Below are 12969 nucleotides of genomic sequence, written 5' to 3'. Positions count from 1 at the left end.
ATACCAATATTAATGCAATATTTGTCGAAAAGTAATAAAGTAATTTATCTGTCGCGCAACTAGTTTTAATTATCGCAGATTGTCTACTTTTAGTCGAAGACTGTTTAATCATTCTTTTGTAGACAAAAATTGTTCAGAAGTAAGTATATAAAAAATATATAGTGAAATATTAAATATCCATAGATTATATAATATACATATATACTCCATACAATGGAGTTAAAATAAGGTAACAAAGCTCGTGGTAGAATTAAGTAAAAATTAACTGTTTAATCATTTGTTCATAGATAAAAATTATTCAATAGTAAATATATGATACAAAAATAATAAAATATTAAATACACACAGATCATATAATATACATATGCACTCTATACACATACAAACAATGGAGTTATAATAAGGTAACAAAGCTCGTGGAAGAATTAAGTAAAAATTAACTATTTAATCATTTGTTCATAGATAAAAATTATTCAATAGTAAATATATGATACAAAAATAATAAAATATTAAATACACACAGATCATATAATAAACATATACACTCTATATTCATACATATAACGGAGTAGAATTAAAAGTTAAGTAAAAATCAACAACAATACCTAAACACATTCGAATAATCATTAAATCGAGAATTCAAAATCTATTTTGCCGCCACGTAAGGTGACGTTTGCCTACCATAATCCAGCTTCAGCTGCGAAGCAAGTAAACTCACACACTCTTCGACGTTTATTAAAATTCGATCACCGAGTGCTTATTAATTTCAATGACAAGCGAAGCTCATTAGTAAGCTTCCCGTCGTAAGAAAATTACTACGCAGAGGTATGCCGGAAACGTTCGATAAGTACATGCATCGAATTCCTGCGTGTCGAATTAAATTGTGGGCAGCTCGGTGTAGTATCAGCGTGGACGCAACGACTCGAGCCGATCTTAGACTCGTCAGCGTATCCTTTCGCGGCGGGTTGATATTTCAGAGGCGCGATGTACACGGCGATCGTAAATTGTAAAATCTATCAAGACCAACGCGGTCGACATAACTCAGAGGGTTGCTATCCTGGTGGTATGAAGCATGGCGGCCAGACTCGGCATAAATACCCGGTAGCAGAACAGAGCAGGAGCAGAGAGCAAGCCCAGACCCGTTGTGGCGTGGCAACATCATCTATCTCGAATAATTTATTATCGCGCGACTACCGCGTCCTCGAAATCCGGACAAGAACGCAACTATAGGAACTGCGAGCAGGAAACGAGTGTCGTGCATCGGCATCCTGTGTACGGACTCGGAGGATCCACGCCATTACGCGCCAAAACCTCCACCGATATCCAATCGAGAATCGATTTCGAAAGTAACTCTACCTGTTCGAATCAATTTACCATAGATCGAAAGAAGAAATGTCGAAAATGTGTCTGAAATGTACTTGAGCGGATTTTTGAGAAAAATTCTTGCACGTGTACGATAATGTTTAATACTTCGATCTGGTATTGGGTAAGAATAGTTACAGTGTTTACGAGTGAAATATTCTTTTGTAGTAGAGAAACTTTAGAACCTTATTTCTGTAAATAAAGAAAACAAAAACAACCACCTTTGAATAATAATTGAATCGATTTCGAAAGTAACTGTACCTGTTCGAATCAATTTACCATAGATCGAAAGAAGAAATGTCGAAAATGTGTCTGAAATGTACCTGAGCAGATTTTTGAGAAAAATTCTTGCACGTGTACGATAATGTTTAATACTTCGATCTCGTATTGGGTAAGAATAGTTACAGTGTTTACGAGTGAAATATTCTTTTGTAGTAGAGAAACTTTAGAACCTTATTTCTGTAAATAAAGAAAAAAAAAACAACCACCTTTGAATAATAATTGAATCGATTTCGAAAGTAACTGTACCTGTTCGAATCAATTTACCATAGATCGAAAGAAGAAATGTCGAAAATGTGTCTGAAATGTTCCCGAGTGGATTTTTGAGAAAAATTCTTGCACGTGTACGATAATGTTTAATACTTCGATCTCGTATTGGGTAAGAATAGTTACAGTGTTTACGAGTGAAACATTCTTTTGTAGTAGAGAAACTTTAGAAATTTATTTCTGTAAATAAAGAAAAACCTTTCAGCCACCTTTGAATAATAATTTATTCGATATTGATTCGTATAGAGAAGAAGTTATTAAAATTATTTCGATTCTAAAAATAATTTTGAAATTGAAATAATTTTGTATTTCAAGTGTTCTCTATTTTATATTTTATTTTTATGTAAATTATAGTTTAATATTGACTCGTAGGTGGTTAAAATACACCTGTTGGTCTAGACATCGTATTTGTACGTGTAAATAAATTTCCAACTGTTGTTACTAGTAAAGGTTTCTTTATTGTGAAAAATTACGAAGAGTGAAGAAAGTTTTTCGTTTTGATTAATGAAAACTTTATTGCCGACTGTGTGTAAGAGTAGTGCAATCTAACGCGTTTCGTTGAGTTACAGCTTCGTAATCGTGGAATTGAACTTTGGTTTATAATAATTATAGTTTGTAATAACTATCTTAATTGTATTCGTTGTCACAGTTGTACATGCAGGGTGTATCAGAATGATGGGTCAAGTTTTAACTATCAATGGACACGACGAAAAGAAACAAAATATTCGAGTAAATTTATTCCACGGACTAAATTTTTCTTAAAACATTCGACTTTTGCATTTTCCAAAATAAATTCTTTGAATAATTACACCTACCGTATAGTGACGTCTATCTGCCAACTATTTCGTGCTTACGAGTAAGGATTAAATGTGCAACATTTAAACGAAGAATTTACGATTTTAAGTAGCAAATATTTACTCGATGAAATATTATATATATAAAAAAATCACACTTACGAAAATAGAATTCAATTCTATTGAAATCTTTGTTCCTTTTTCAATCCATTTCGATCACCTTCTTTATAAAAATAATTACTCTTCTCGCATCAGACGATATTTCATTTATTTATCTAACAGAGTAACCAAAGATTGGAAGATATCCATGTAAATAAATAATTGTACAAATAGCAAAACGGAGTATATCGTCGAGGTTAAGAAAATTGAAAACTTTGTCCACTTAGAATCGAAATAAAGTAGAATAATCGTAACGATAAAAATTCAAATTCGTCGAATGAAATATTTACCGAGAATATTTACGTACGTTAAATTCATCGAGTAGGGAATGCGCAAATACTTATTTTAATCTTCTATATTTAATGATTTAGGAAATTAGTACCTTCCACCCTTTACACCATGAAATTGGGTATTAAACGGTGTTAGGAAGCGAAATTTAGTAGGATTATAACCGGCGCGAAAGATTGTGCAATGGCTAGCTGGAGAAGCAGAGGGTTTCCGAGACGTTCATCGAATATAAATTAGCGGCAAAGGTCGCGGGGGCTTCACGAGCAGGTAAAGAAACTATCGATGATGCATCGAAACTCAATTCGACGAATCTGGAGTGTTCCGCAAGTTTAAAAGTGATCGAATCCTGGAAATTAATTCCAATCGCGTCGAAGATGAAGAGATAGAATTTTTTCAAATATAAATTCATAAATGTGAACGAAAGACTTGTCAAATATAAAGACTTATCAAATATAAAGACTTATCGAATATAAAGACTTATCAAATATAAAGACTTATCGAATATAAAGACTTATCGAATATAAAGACTTATCAAATATAAAGACTTATCAAATATAAAGACTTATTTCAAATATAAATACATCCTTTCCTCTGATATTATCTTTAGAGCTATTATTGCAGTTTTGGTATATGTTTTTTTCACAGATCGTTCGTAATGATTTACCTTTAGAATTATAAAATATCGTAGACGTGGAGAATACATCAATGGAGAAAGAAAAAAATAAATTGCGTTGTTTTCTTTCCTTGTTTGATACATATAAAGGCTGAGTGGGTGGAAACCAGTCTTGAATTTTGGACAATTAATTCAGAAATTTTTAAATACTGTTTATTTTGTTCAATCTATGATAATTCATCATTTTATTTTCGAGTTTGTTTAGTAATTATGTTACTGCTGGGAAAATTCGCGGATCGTGTTGTTCGTTGCTTTGCGAAATAAATAATTTTGTACCTTCAACTCGAGGGAAATTGATCTGTACGGAATATTAAATATTCGATCAAGTTTGCGATGTGTTTTGAAAATGGTCACTTTAATACATTATTAACGATGTACTATGGAATTTTGAAAGAACCAAAATTCAATCCATGTTTCGCTGGAGGCATTATTTATAAATTTACACAATTTTCCTACCTGTCCAATCATTCGCAAAGGAAGAAGAATTTTTAAATAATTCTATAATTCTAAATACGCAAATATTTTTACAATTGAAAAGTTTTCGTTCGACAATGTTTTTGCACGTCATAAAATTAATCGAAACGATAACTTTAGTGTTGTATGATTTTGTAGAGAGGATTAACAATTTGTGTCTTAACGTATCGTGCAAAATCTTTTCGTTCAGTTAGAAATTAATAATTCCAAGTGAAAATACACGTTGTACGAAATTATGTTTTTCATTGCACACCTTTTAACTATTTTAGATTTTATAAATTTTGTATCGTACAAAATCTTTTCGTTCAGTTGGAAATGAATAATTCCAAGTGGAGATACACGTTTGACAAAATTATGTTTTTCATTGCACACCTTTTAACTATTTTAGATTTTATAGATTTTGTATCGTACAAATCTTTTCGTTCAGTTGGAAATGAATAATTTCAATTGAAAATATACATTGTACGAAATTATGTTTTTCATTGCACACCTTTTAAGCGTTTCAGATTTTATAGATTTTGTATCGTAGAAGGTTCGACCGTTCATACCACTGCCCGTTAATACGGCGTGGCATTGGAACAGCACCACCATCTAGGAAACTCGCAAAAGAGCACGGTACCGCGTTAAAGTGCATCGTTACACGTTCATCGTAAAAGTTAGCTAAATGCCTTTCTCATTAAAACTTTGTTAATTTCGTTCGGGATCGGTGCACGGGGGCGTATCGAAAGGGACGAGGCGTAATTCTCAACGGAAAAACCAAGTGTTTCCGTCGCGAAATATTCGACACAGGAAGTTTCGATCTTCAGGAAAAACACGCGTCTCGAATCGTTCGAAAAATACGCCGGCAACTCTGCGCGTAATCATTTTTTCATAGGCCGTGCTACGTGCTGCCATCTAGCCGAAACACCTCGAACCTGTGCACACGTTCGAAGGTCGAAGAATGTTTCGTATGAAAAAATGCCGACAGATGGCGTTTGCTGTCTCTCGCCGAGTCAAAATTGCCTCTTTTTTTTTTACTTTTCGAGGAGCCATGTTTTTTTCGCGAGGCGGGCGCGTTCAACTTTTGGAAGCGTTCGTCTTTGCGCGTTACTTTCGTCTAGTGCTTCCAAGCGGAATAATTTCTCGTTAAACGAACGAACTTTTCCGGTTTGTTAGAAGACGGTGAGCATTTACAATTTTTTCTATTTTTCTATATTTTTTTTTAAATCGTTGTCGCACGTCACGGACGCGCAACAACGAGGGTGTAAATTTTCAGGGAGTGATCGATCGGGCGAAAATGGCGCTGCTCCGGGCCGGATCGAACGAATCCGGAGCAAAATGGTGCACGTACGGCATCGTTTCCCCATCTTGGTATGCGGTTCAGGTGTAGAAGCGGCGGAGGGAGCAAACAAGGGGCAAGCACCACGTTGGCGGGTAGATTTTCAAAAAACCGGAGGGGCTGCGCGCGCCTCGCCTTCATTGATCGGAAGGTTGTGTCCGGTGGCCATCCTCTCCGCTGCGCCACGAACGCGAACTACCCTCTTCGTCGGCGGCCGGCCCGAAGAGGGACTCGTTCGCCCTCGACTTTCAGGGCGGAGCCCAGGAATCTCCGAGGACCGTCTCAAGTGGTGGTGGGGGGAGGGTGGTGTAGAAAAAATTTTTGGAAAAATTCCACGCTGGAGAAAAAAAAAAAAGAAGAAAAAAAACCCGAACGAAAGGAAAAAAGTAAAAATGCGGAAAAAACGGAAGAAAATTTTTAAAATTCCGCCATTTTCAGCCTCCTAGCCTTTCTTCCTTCGCGACGAGATTTCGACTATTCCCAAGGGCGATCATCGGAGCGCGATTGCGATTTCAAAACCTGGCTAGTGTTTTCGACTCGTTTCTCGTGTTCAACGACCAGAAGGAGAGACGTGTGTCTGTACATGTGTGTAAGTGTGTTTCTTTTTCTCTTTCATTCTTCCTCGTTTTCTTTTTATCGGTAAGATACAGTTCCCCCGCTCCAGTGTTGGAATTTTTCGTTCGAGGGAGCGCGCGGATCGCGCATGCTCGATGAGGTTCGAAAAAGAATCGAAGCCAATCCAATCCAAGTACGTCGCTTCGAACCGGACGTGGTGGCAGTCGCGCGAGCCACGTCTGCATCGTCTGTCCCCCTGGTGCGTAAGAGTCGCTCGTTCGTCGAGGATCCCAGGTAAAAGGCAAACGGGGGTTCTAACGGCGTAAGCTGACGGGCGTCGAGATGGAATTACGAGCCCTCCGGGTCCCGGGGTTAGTCCGCGTATATAGCCGCGCACTCGGCGGTTCCGCGGGCGCTGGTTGGTTGAAAATCGGCCGGCAAGTTTCTCATTAGAGTTTCGGGAGGATTTTGAAAAGGACCCCCGTTTGGCCGTCCCCGGTAACGGACCGGTGTACCGCAGCATTTTTCAGTCTAGGGGACCAAAGCCCTGGCTGGTTCTCTGGGTCTCGTTCCGTGTCGAGAATCGTCGAGAGGAGACGAGGATCTCCTATACGGCGAGGATCGTCGAGCGGGAGCTACGCGTGGTGGAAACGGGCGCGAGAGGCCACGCGGACCGGGACCGAGATAAATGGACGAAGAAAGAGGAGGAGACACGGGAGAGCGAAACGATCGAAGCGAGAACGAGAACGAGAACGGCCGTGTTTGAGACAAAGTCGCCCCGCCGCGGGAAAGGGAAAGAGGGAAACGCAAACCCGGAACGATGGAAAGAGGGAAACACAACCATGGGAGCGAGAGAGGACGAGTTAACCTAACCTCAAAATTCCAGCATCAATTCTGGAGCCCCTCTAGTGTCCCACCCAGCCGGTGCAATTAGGAACTACCCCTTCTATCCTATTCTGGCTCTATCCTCACTTCCCTTCGACCTCCCACCCGTGGAGAGCCCCGGGACCACGTGATCCGGCAACTACACTCTTGTTTTTAGGGTGGCGGCCCCCCGCTCCTCCCCTCCCCCCGGGTGTCGGTGGCGGCGAGCGACGGGGTGCCGGAGGAGGCGGTGGAGCTGGAGGAAGGGGACGAGTTGCCGGGTAGGAATACCATGTCCGCGTCGCCATGGCTACCGCGGGGGAGGGGGAGGTGGTTTATACTTGAAGGGTTACCCCCTGCGGTACAGTCTCTGCAAAATCGTGAAAACTATCGCCGGTTTGTTACACAGACGCGCGGAAAAACTCACGGACCCGGTACTCCTACTTTTGGACACGCTTTCACCCAGGGGCTTTCCCTTTCGCGACCTACGCTGTTTACATCGCTTAAACGTCTAAGACAATTAATGACCGGGTTTTCGGGGCTTTCCCCACTGGTTTTTCACGGCGATCCTCTCTTTCTATCTACCTCTCTCTCTTTCTGTTTCTCTTTGGCGCGCGTTACCGCTACCCCGTCGTCTGAGATTCGACATGGCGCGCACTGTCTGCTCCAACCTTGCCTCAAGATCGCGACTCCTTTTTCCAGACAACTTGCAGATCCTTGAAGAACCTTTGGATTTTCGTCCAGGGATTTTACTAAACAATCTTCCGCGCAGCTTTTCATTTTATTACGGTCGAATATCTGTACCTCTTTTCGTAGACACGATCGATGTCCCTCGAGAACCTTGAGATTTTCCTACGATTATCTTCGTCGAACGATTCTCAACGTTGCATTGCTTTGGTTTTAATTATTAACAGCGAGAGACATCTATAAAGCGTGTTTCAGAGTTTAACGCGTTTGCAGTTTTTGCAAAATGATTTTGCATGTTTGGGATTTTTCTACGTTTTTTTTTTATTGTTGCAATCGAGGTTTACCAGTTGCGATTTTAAAGTGCTGGGAATTTTTTATCGAACGATTTTTATAGACGCGATCAGGGAATCTGGAAAGTGTCAAGATCTTAGTACAGTGATCATTTTTATCGTATGATTTTCTACACGGTTTTTTACAACTGAATGATACTGGACATTTATAAACAGGTTTGAGTACTTGGCAGAATGTTCAGATATTATTGTATGGACAATTTTTATTGAGTTTTTTTTCGATTACTGAGAAAGACCAGTACTTTCTTTTACACACACACACATATACACTTTAGAGTATAAATTTTCAGAGTATAAAAATTCTATCGCATGATTTCGTGTTTTCTTTTCGAAGATCGATCTTTCTTTTTATAAACACGATCAAGGTCTTTGAAGAATGTTACGATTTTGATGTATTCAACAATTTTATTAAACGATTTTGATCATCTCTCGAGACGAGTATTTTCTTTTAATAAATACATATTCGAGGTCTTTGCAATGTGCCTAGATTTTGACAAATCTACAATTTTTATAAAATAATTTCGTACGCAGTTGATACATTCGTAAATTATCGAAGATCGCATTTATACAAATACTATAATCGAAGTCTTTGCAGAATGTTAAAATTTGTAATATACGATCAATTTTTACGAACGATTTTATATATTGTTATAGTAAGTCGGTTATGTATTAACATTCTGTAATAACTTATACATAACCGTGGTATCGTATCGTTTATAAAATATAAAATATATGATAGATTCGAAGATCGTTATCATTAACTATTTCCATCTTTTTACAAACGCAACGATTTCTGCAGAATATTAAAAATATCAATGTACCTCCAATTATTCTTTCGTCCCGCGTTAATTGTGCAACACTCTGTACTAAATTAACAATAGTATCGTCTAGATACTATTGTTATATATTCGATCGTCGCCGATGATTGATATTTCGATCGCTTTGCAACCGTAGCGGTTGATTTTTTTTGCAAAATGAATATTATAATACGTCGTCGATTATTTCCAACAATTTCATACGCTATTGACTCGAATCAATAGTATATTAACATTTCGTATTAAATTGTCAATAACATCGTATTCGTGGATGTTTATTTCGATTCCCTAAATGCAACAATTGCGGTTTTTACAAAATCGTCGGGTTTAATCGTTAATTCTTCCTAATGATTTTGCACAGTATTTTCGCGAGTCGGGTGTATATTAACATCTGTTACCGAAGTATTAATAGCGTCGTATTATTTATAAAACGCCTCGTGTATTTACATACCGCTAATGATCGTTAGTTCGATCCCTTTACAAATACAACGATCGAGATCTCTGTAGAATGTTAACACCCTATTATTGCATAATGCGACGACTACCTGGAACGTTTATCGAGAAAATTTTATACAATTTAGCCGCGCGAGTTCGATTCCCGCGTGCACAAATAACGAACAAATAAATTCTCTTTACAATTTTTCGAAAGTGAAATAAACTTCACGCACGAGAAGCTTACAAGTTGAAAGAAAATTTCTCGAGAAAAAGTCCTCTCGATGATCGTTTTTAGATTAGAACTTTTAACAAAAATTATTAAAATTTCTTAAAAAGGAACAATGCTCGAGAAGACTTTGCTCGATTTACGATTTTAATTTATCTCCTATTCGTCGCGATAAACAATCGTTCGAGAAAATATTAGAGTGTCCGTTACACGCCAACTATTAAATAATTATTACTCATCTTACAATACTTCTTACTCAAATTATCAATAATATCGTTCCATTTCGAAAAGTTTAACGACTCGCATAAATTAACACAAAATACTCGTTTTCTTACACATGGTCTAAAAATTGTTTAAACATTTTTAAAATCATTTTCTTCCAACGTTCTTTATCCAAATTATCAATAATATCGTTCCATTTACGAAAAGTTCAACGACTCGCATAAATTAACACAAAATACTCGTTCTCTTACACATGGTCTAAAAATTGTTTAAACATTTTTAAAATCATTTTCTTCCAACGTTCTTTATCCAAATTATCAATAATATCGTTCCATTTACGAATAGTTCAACATCTCGTATAAACGAACGCGAAATACTCGTCCTCTTAAACGTGGTTTTCCGACACTGTTTAATTTATTTTTTTCTTCTCGACCGAAGTCGTTTTATCGTCGAGATACCCGAGGGAGTTTCGCAGCGAAGAGTTTCGCTCCGGGCTATACGTTTTCGTTGGAGCTTGGCGCAGCTTGATAGTAACGAAAACGATTATGTTTATTATCCACGAAAGCGGTAAAAACAAACGATACTACCCTCGGTGTCGACACTCGAGAATCGCGGAAGCTGTTCGGTTTGCGCAATTTTCCAACTGCAACCGTACGTGGTACGAAGTACCATTTGTTCGAGATAAGGCAGAGGGGTACCGTTATTGATCCGAGAACGAAACGTACAATCTTTTAAATATTCGACTATAATTCCGAGCTTTTGAACAAAGCTCGGTTTATACGCGTGTAGTCGATTTTCGAGTGTGTAAAATTCATAATTATTACGAGGCAGAGAATAGTACACCGCTCGCCGAAACTCGTGGAGAAAATTTCCGAAATATATCGCAAACGTTGAGAATTATCGTATTTGTTGCAACGTTTGGAAGCGATCCAGCGATTATTATTATTATTTTCACGGTTAAGAAACTCGCGTACAAAACCGTATCTATTCCCGGCCGTTGCAATATTCGGATTTTAGCATTTCGGTCTAATTTCTAATCCAATTGCGAGGCTACATGTCTGGAGATAACGAGTTCTCCAAACAGGATAGTTTCGCGGCTCGAAAATTTCAATTTCCCCGTTCCCCTGTCTTCAGAAAGGGACATCGATCCGTAGCCGCGATGAAACGTCATCAGCAATTCATGTTCCTTCCATTAGGAGCTCGCTAATTATTTTAATCGACGTCGCGTCGCGGTGTGACTGCAACTTTCCTTATCTTTATTTCATTCTTACAAGGACCGTTAATTTTTCATCGTATTTACGCAAAATTCACCACTTCGAAAGCAAAAGTGCTCGAAGCAGGACGTTCGGCGTGATCTCAATCGTAGTTGATCGTCGTTCGTTGTTATCGTCATCGTTCGCAGCCCCCTCCCCGTTTTCCGCGTTTTTAATCGAAAGTTTCGCGCTGCAGCTACGTCTAATCGATTTTCATCGAACATATCGAAGAGCACTTTTTCTACGTATCTCGCTACCAATTACGCTCGAGTCACCTGCTCGACCGAATTATCGATCCACGCGGCGTGCACGCGTTAGGTTTCTTCCCTGTACCTGTAGTTCGCCACGAAACCGGTGTCGAGTATCGTCGGTTTAAGGATCGTATCCTTGGATGCGATTGTTCGTTGAACTCTGACGGATAAAATGATCCGTATGTAAACTGTAGAGGGTTCTCCGTACCTGTTCTCGATGATTCGAATACGACGAGAGGACTGGTTATTCCGGTGTCGAACCCCCTGCTAGGGTGCACATTAGGGGGTAAACGCTTCTGTGGTTCCTATCCTCCAAGTAACGGGGTTAGGTTTGGATTCGGTAACGCCAAATATTTATACAGTTTGTCGTATTCGTGCAGAATGGTTAGATAACGGTGAACGTTCTCACAGTTCGCGATATTTAAAGAATAAAATCAGGTATGGGTCGGGTAACGGTGAATATTTTCTACAGTTTGTTATATTCGATCAGAGAGGTTAGGTCCGGGTTAGGTAGCGTTGAATATTTACGCAGTTTGTGAAATCCGAGCAATAGATTAGGTAACAGTGAATACTTGTATAATTCATGATATTCGACACAATGGTGTCAGTTAATGACCGATACTAACACAAGTGGTAGTTACCTCTGCGCTTCGTCGTCTCTGATAGACACCAGGTCATACTTTTCCAGTTCGCGATGTTACAACGAGGTTACAATCGTAAGCTTCGTTCCCCAAACGTTTGGACTCGACCGGTGTCCTCGGTTTCGAGAAATTTCGATCACTTCGACTCGAGGGTAACTGTCCCGTTCGATCCCCAATTTCCATCGCGGATCTTCGCGAATGGGAAAGAAGCGCGACGGGTGACCAGAAACCGTGGACGCAATAGGCCGAAATCACCGCCCAATGATTCGAGCGCGCGAGTTCCATCGCAAAATTCTAAACCGGCCCTGCCCCCCCCCCCACCCCCTTTTACCGCCCCCTACTCCCATACCCCCGCGGTCGGGGTATCGTTTACGCGTAGCAGGTGTGCCAAATGGAAATCTATCGGTGTTGTACTTGTTCTACCTGGCCCGTTCGGGGGTGCATCCGGTTTCCTATTGGCGGAACGGTGCCCGTTGCAGCGGAAACGTATCCACTCTGGCCAAGAACACCCCGCGGTTTCAGATAATGCAGCCGAGCGGAGGAGAGCCGGCATGCCCTAAGCTCGTTAGAGTTACACGGTCGGCGTTAAAGGTACCGAGTAGAGGAGGATGCGGACTTGTCAACACTCAACGGACCGAATTCGCTAACGTGCTGAACCTGGTTGGACGCCTCGAGCACAAGCCGCAATCTAATCGTGGCTCGCCGCATTTCGCGTCCCCCATTTTGCAGTACCTACGGAATACCGGGCCACCTTGTACACCGGTTTATTCCTTTTGCGTTTTATCGCCGACAGACGCCGGACAACGTTACCCAAGAATCGACCGCGAGCGATCTTACGATCGCGTTGTCACGACGGAACGAACCATCGTTCTTCTCGAGAGACTACGATGGAGAGATTGATTACGTCCTTGGGCAGGTAACGGTTGGGAGTGACAACCGGTTAGCTCGTTCGAACGCAATGTTTACATTCTTACGTTCGAACGGATGCTCAGAGTCTTTGGGCACGCTCTCTGAGGCACAGTTGCCGAACGTGTGATACGAAGTAACTAAAATTAA

The sequence above is a fragment of the Ptiloglossa arizonensis genome, chromosome 4, assembly GCF_051014685.1.
Source record: "Ptiloglossa arizonensis isolate GNS036 chromosome 4, iyPtiAriz1_principal, whole genome shotgun sequence".
NCBI lineage: Eukaryota > Metazoa > Arthropoda > Insecta > Hymenoptera > Colletidae > Ptiloglossa > Ptiloglossa arizonensis.
This window is presented reverse-complemented; position numbering follows the sequence as displayed.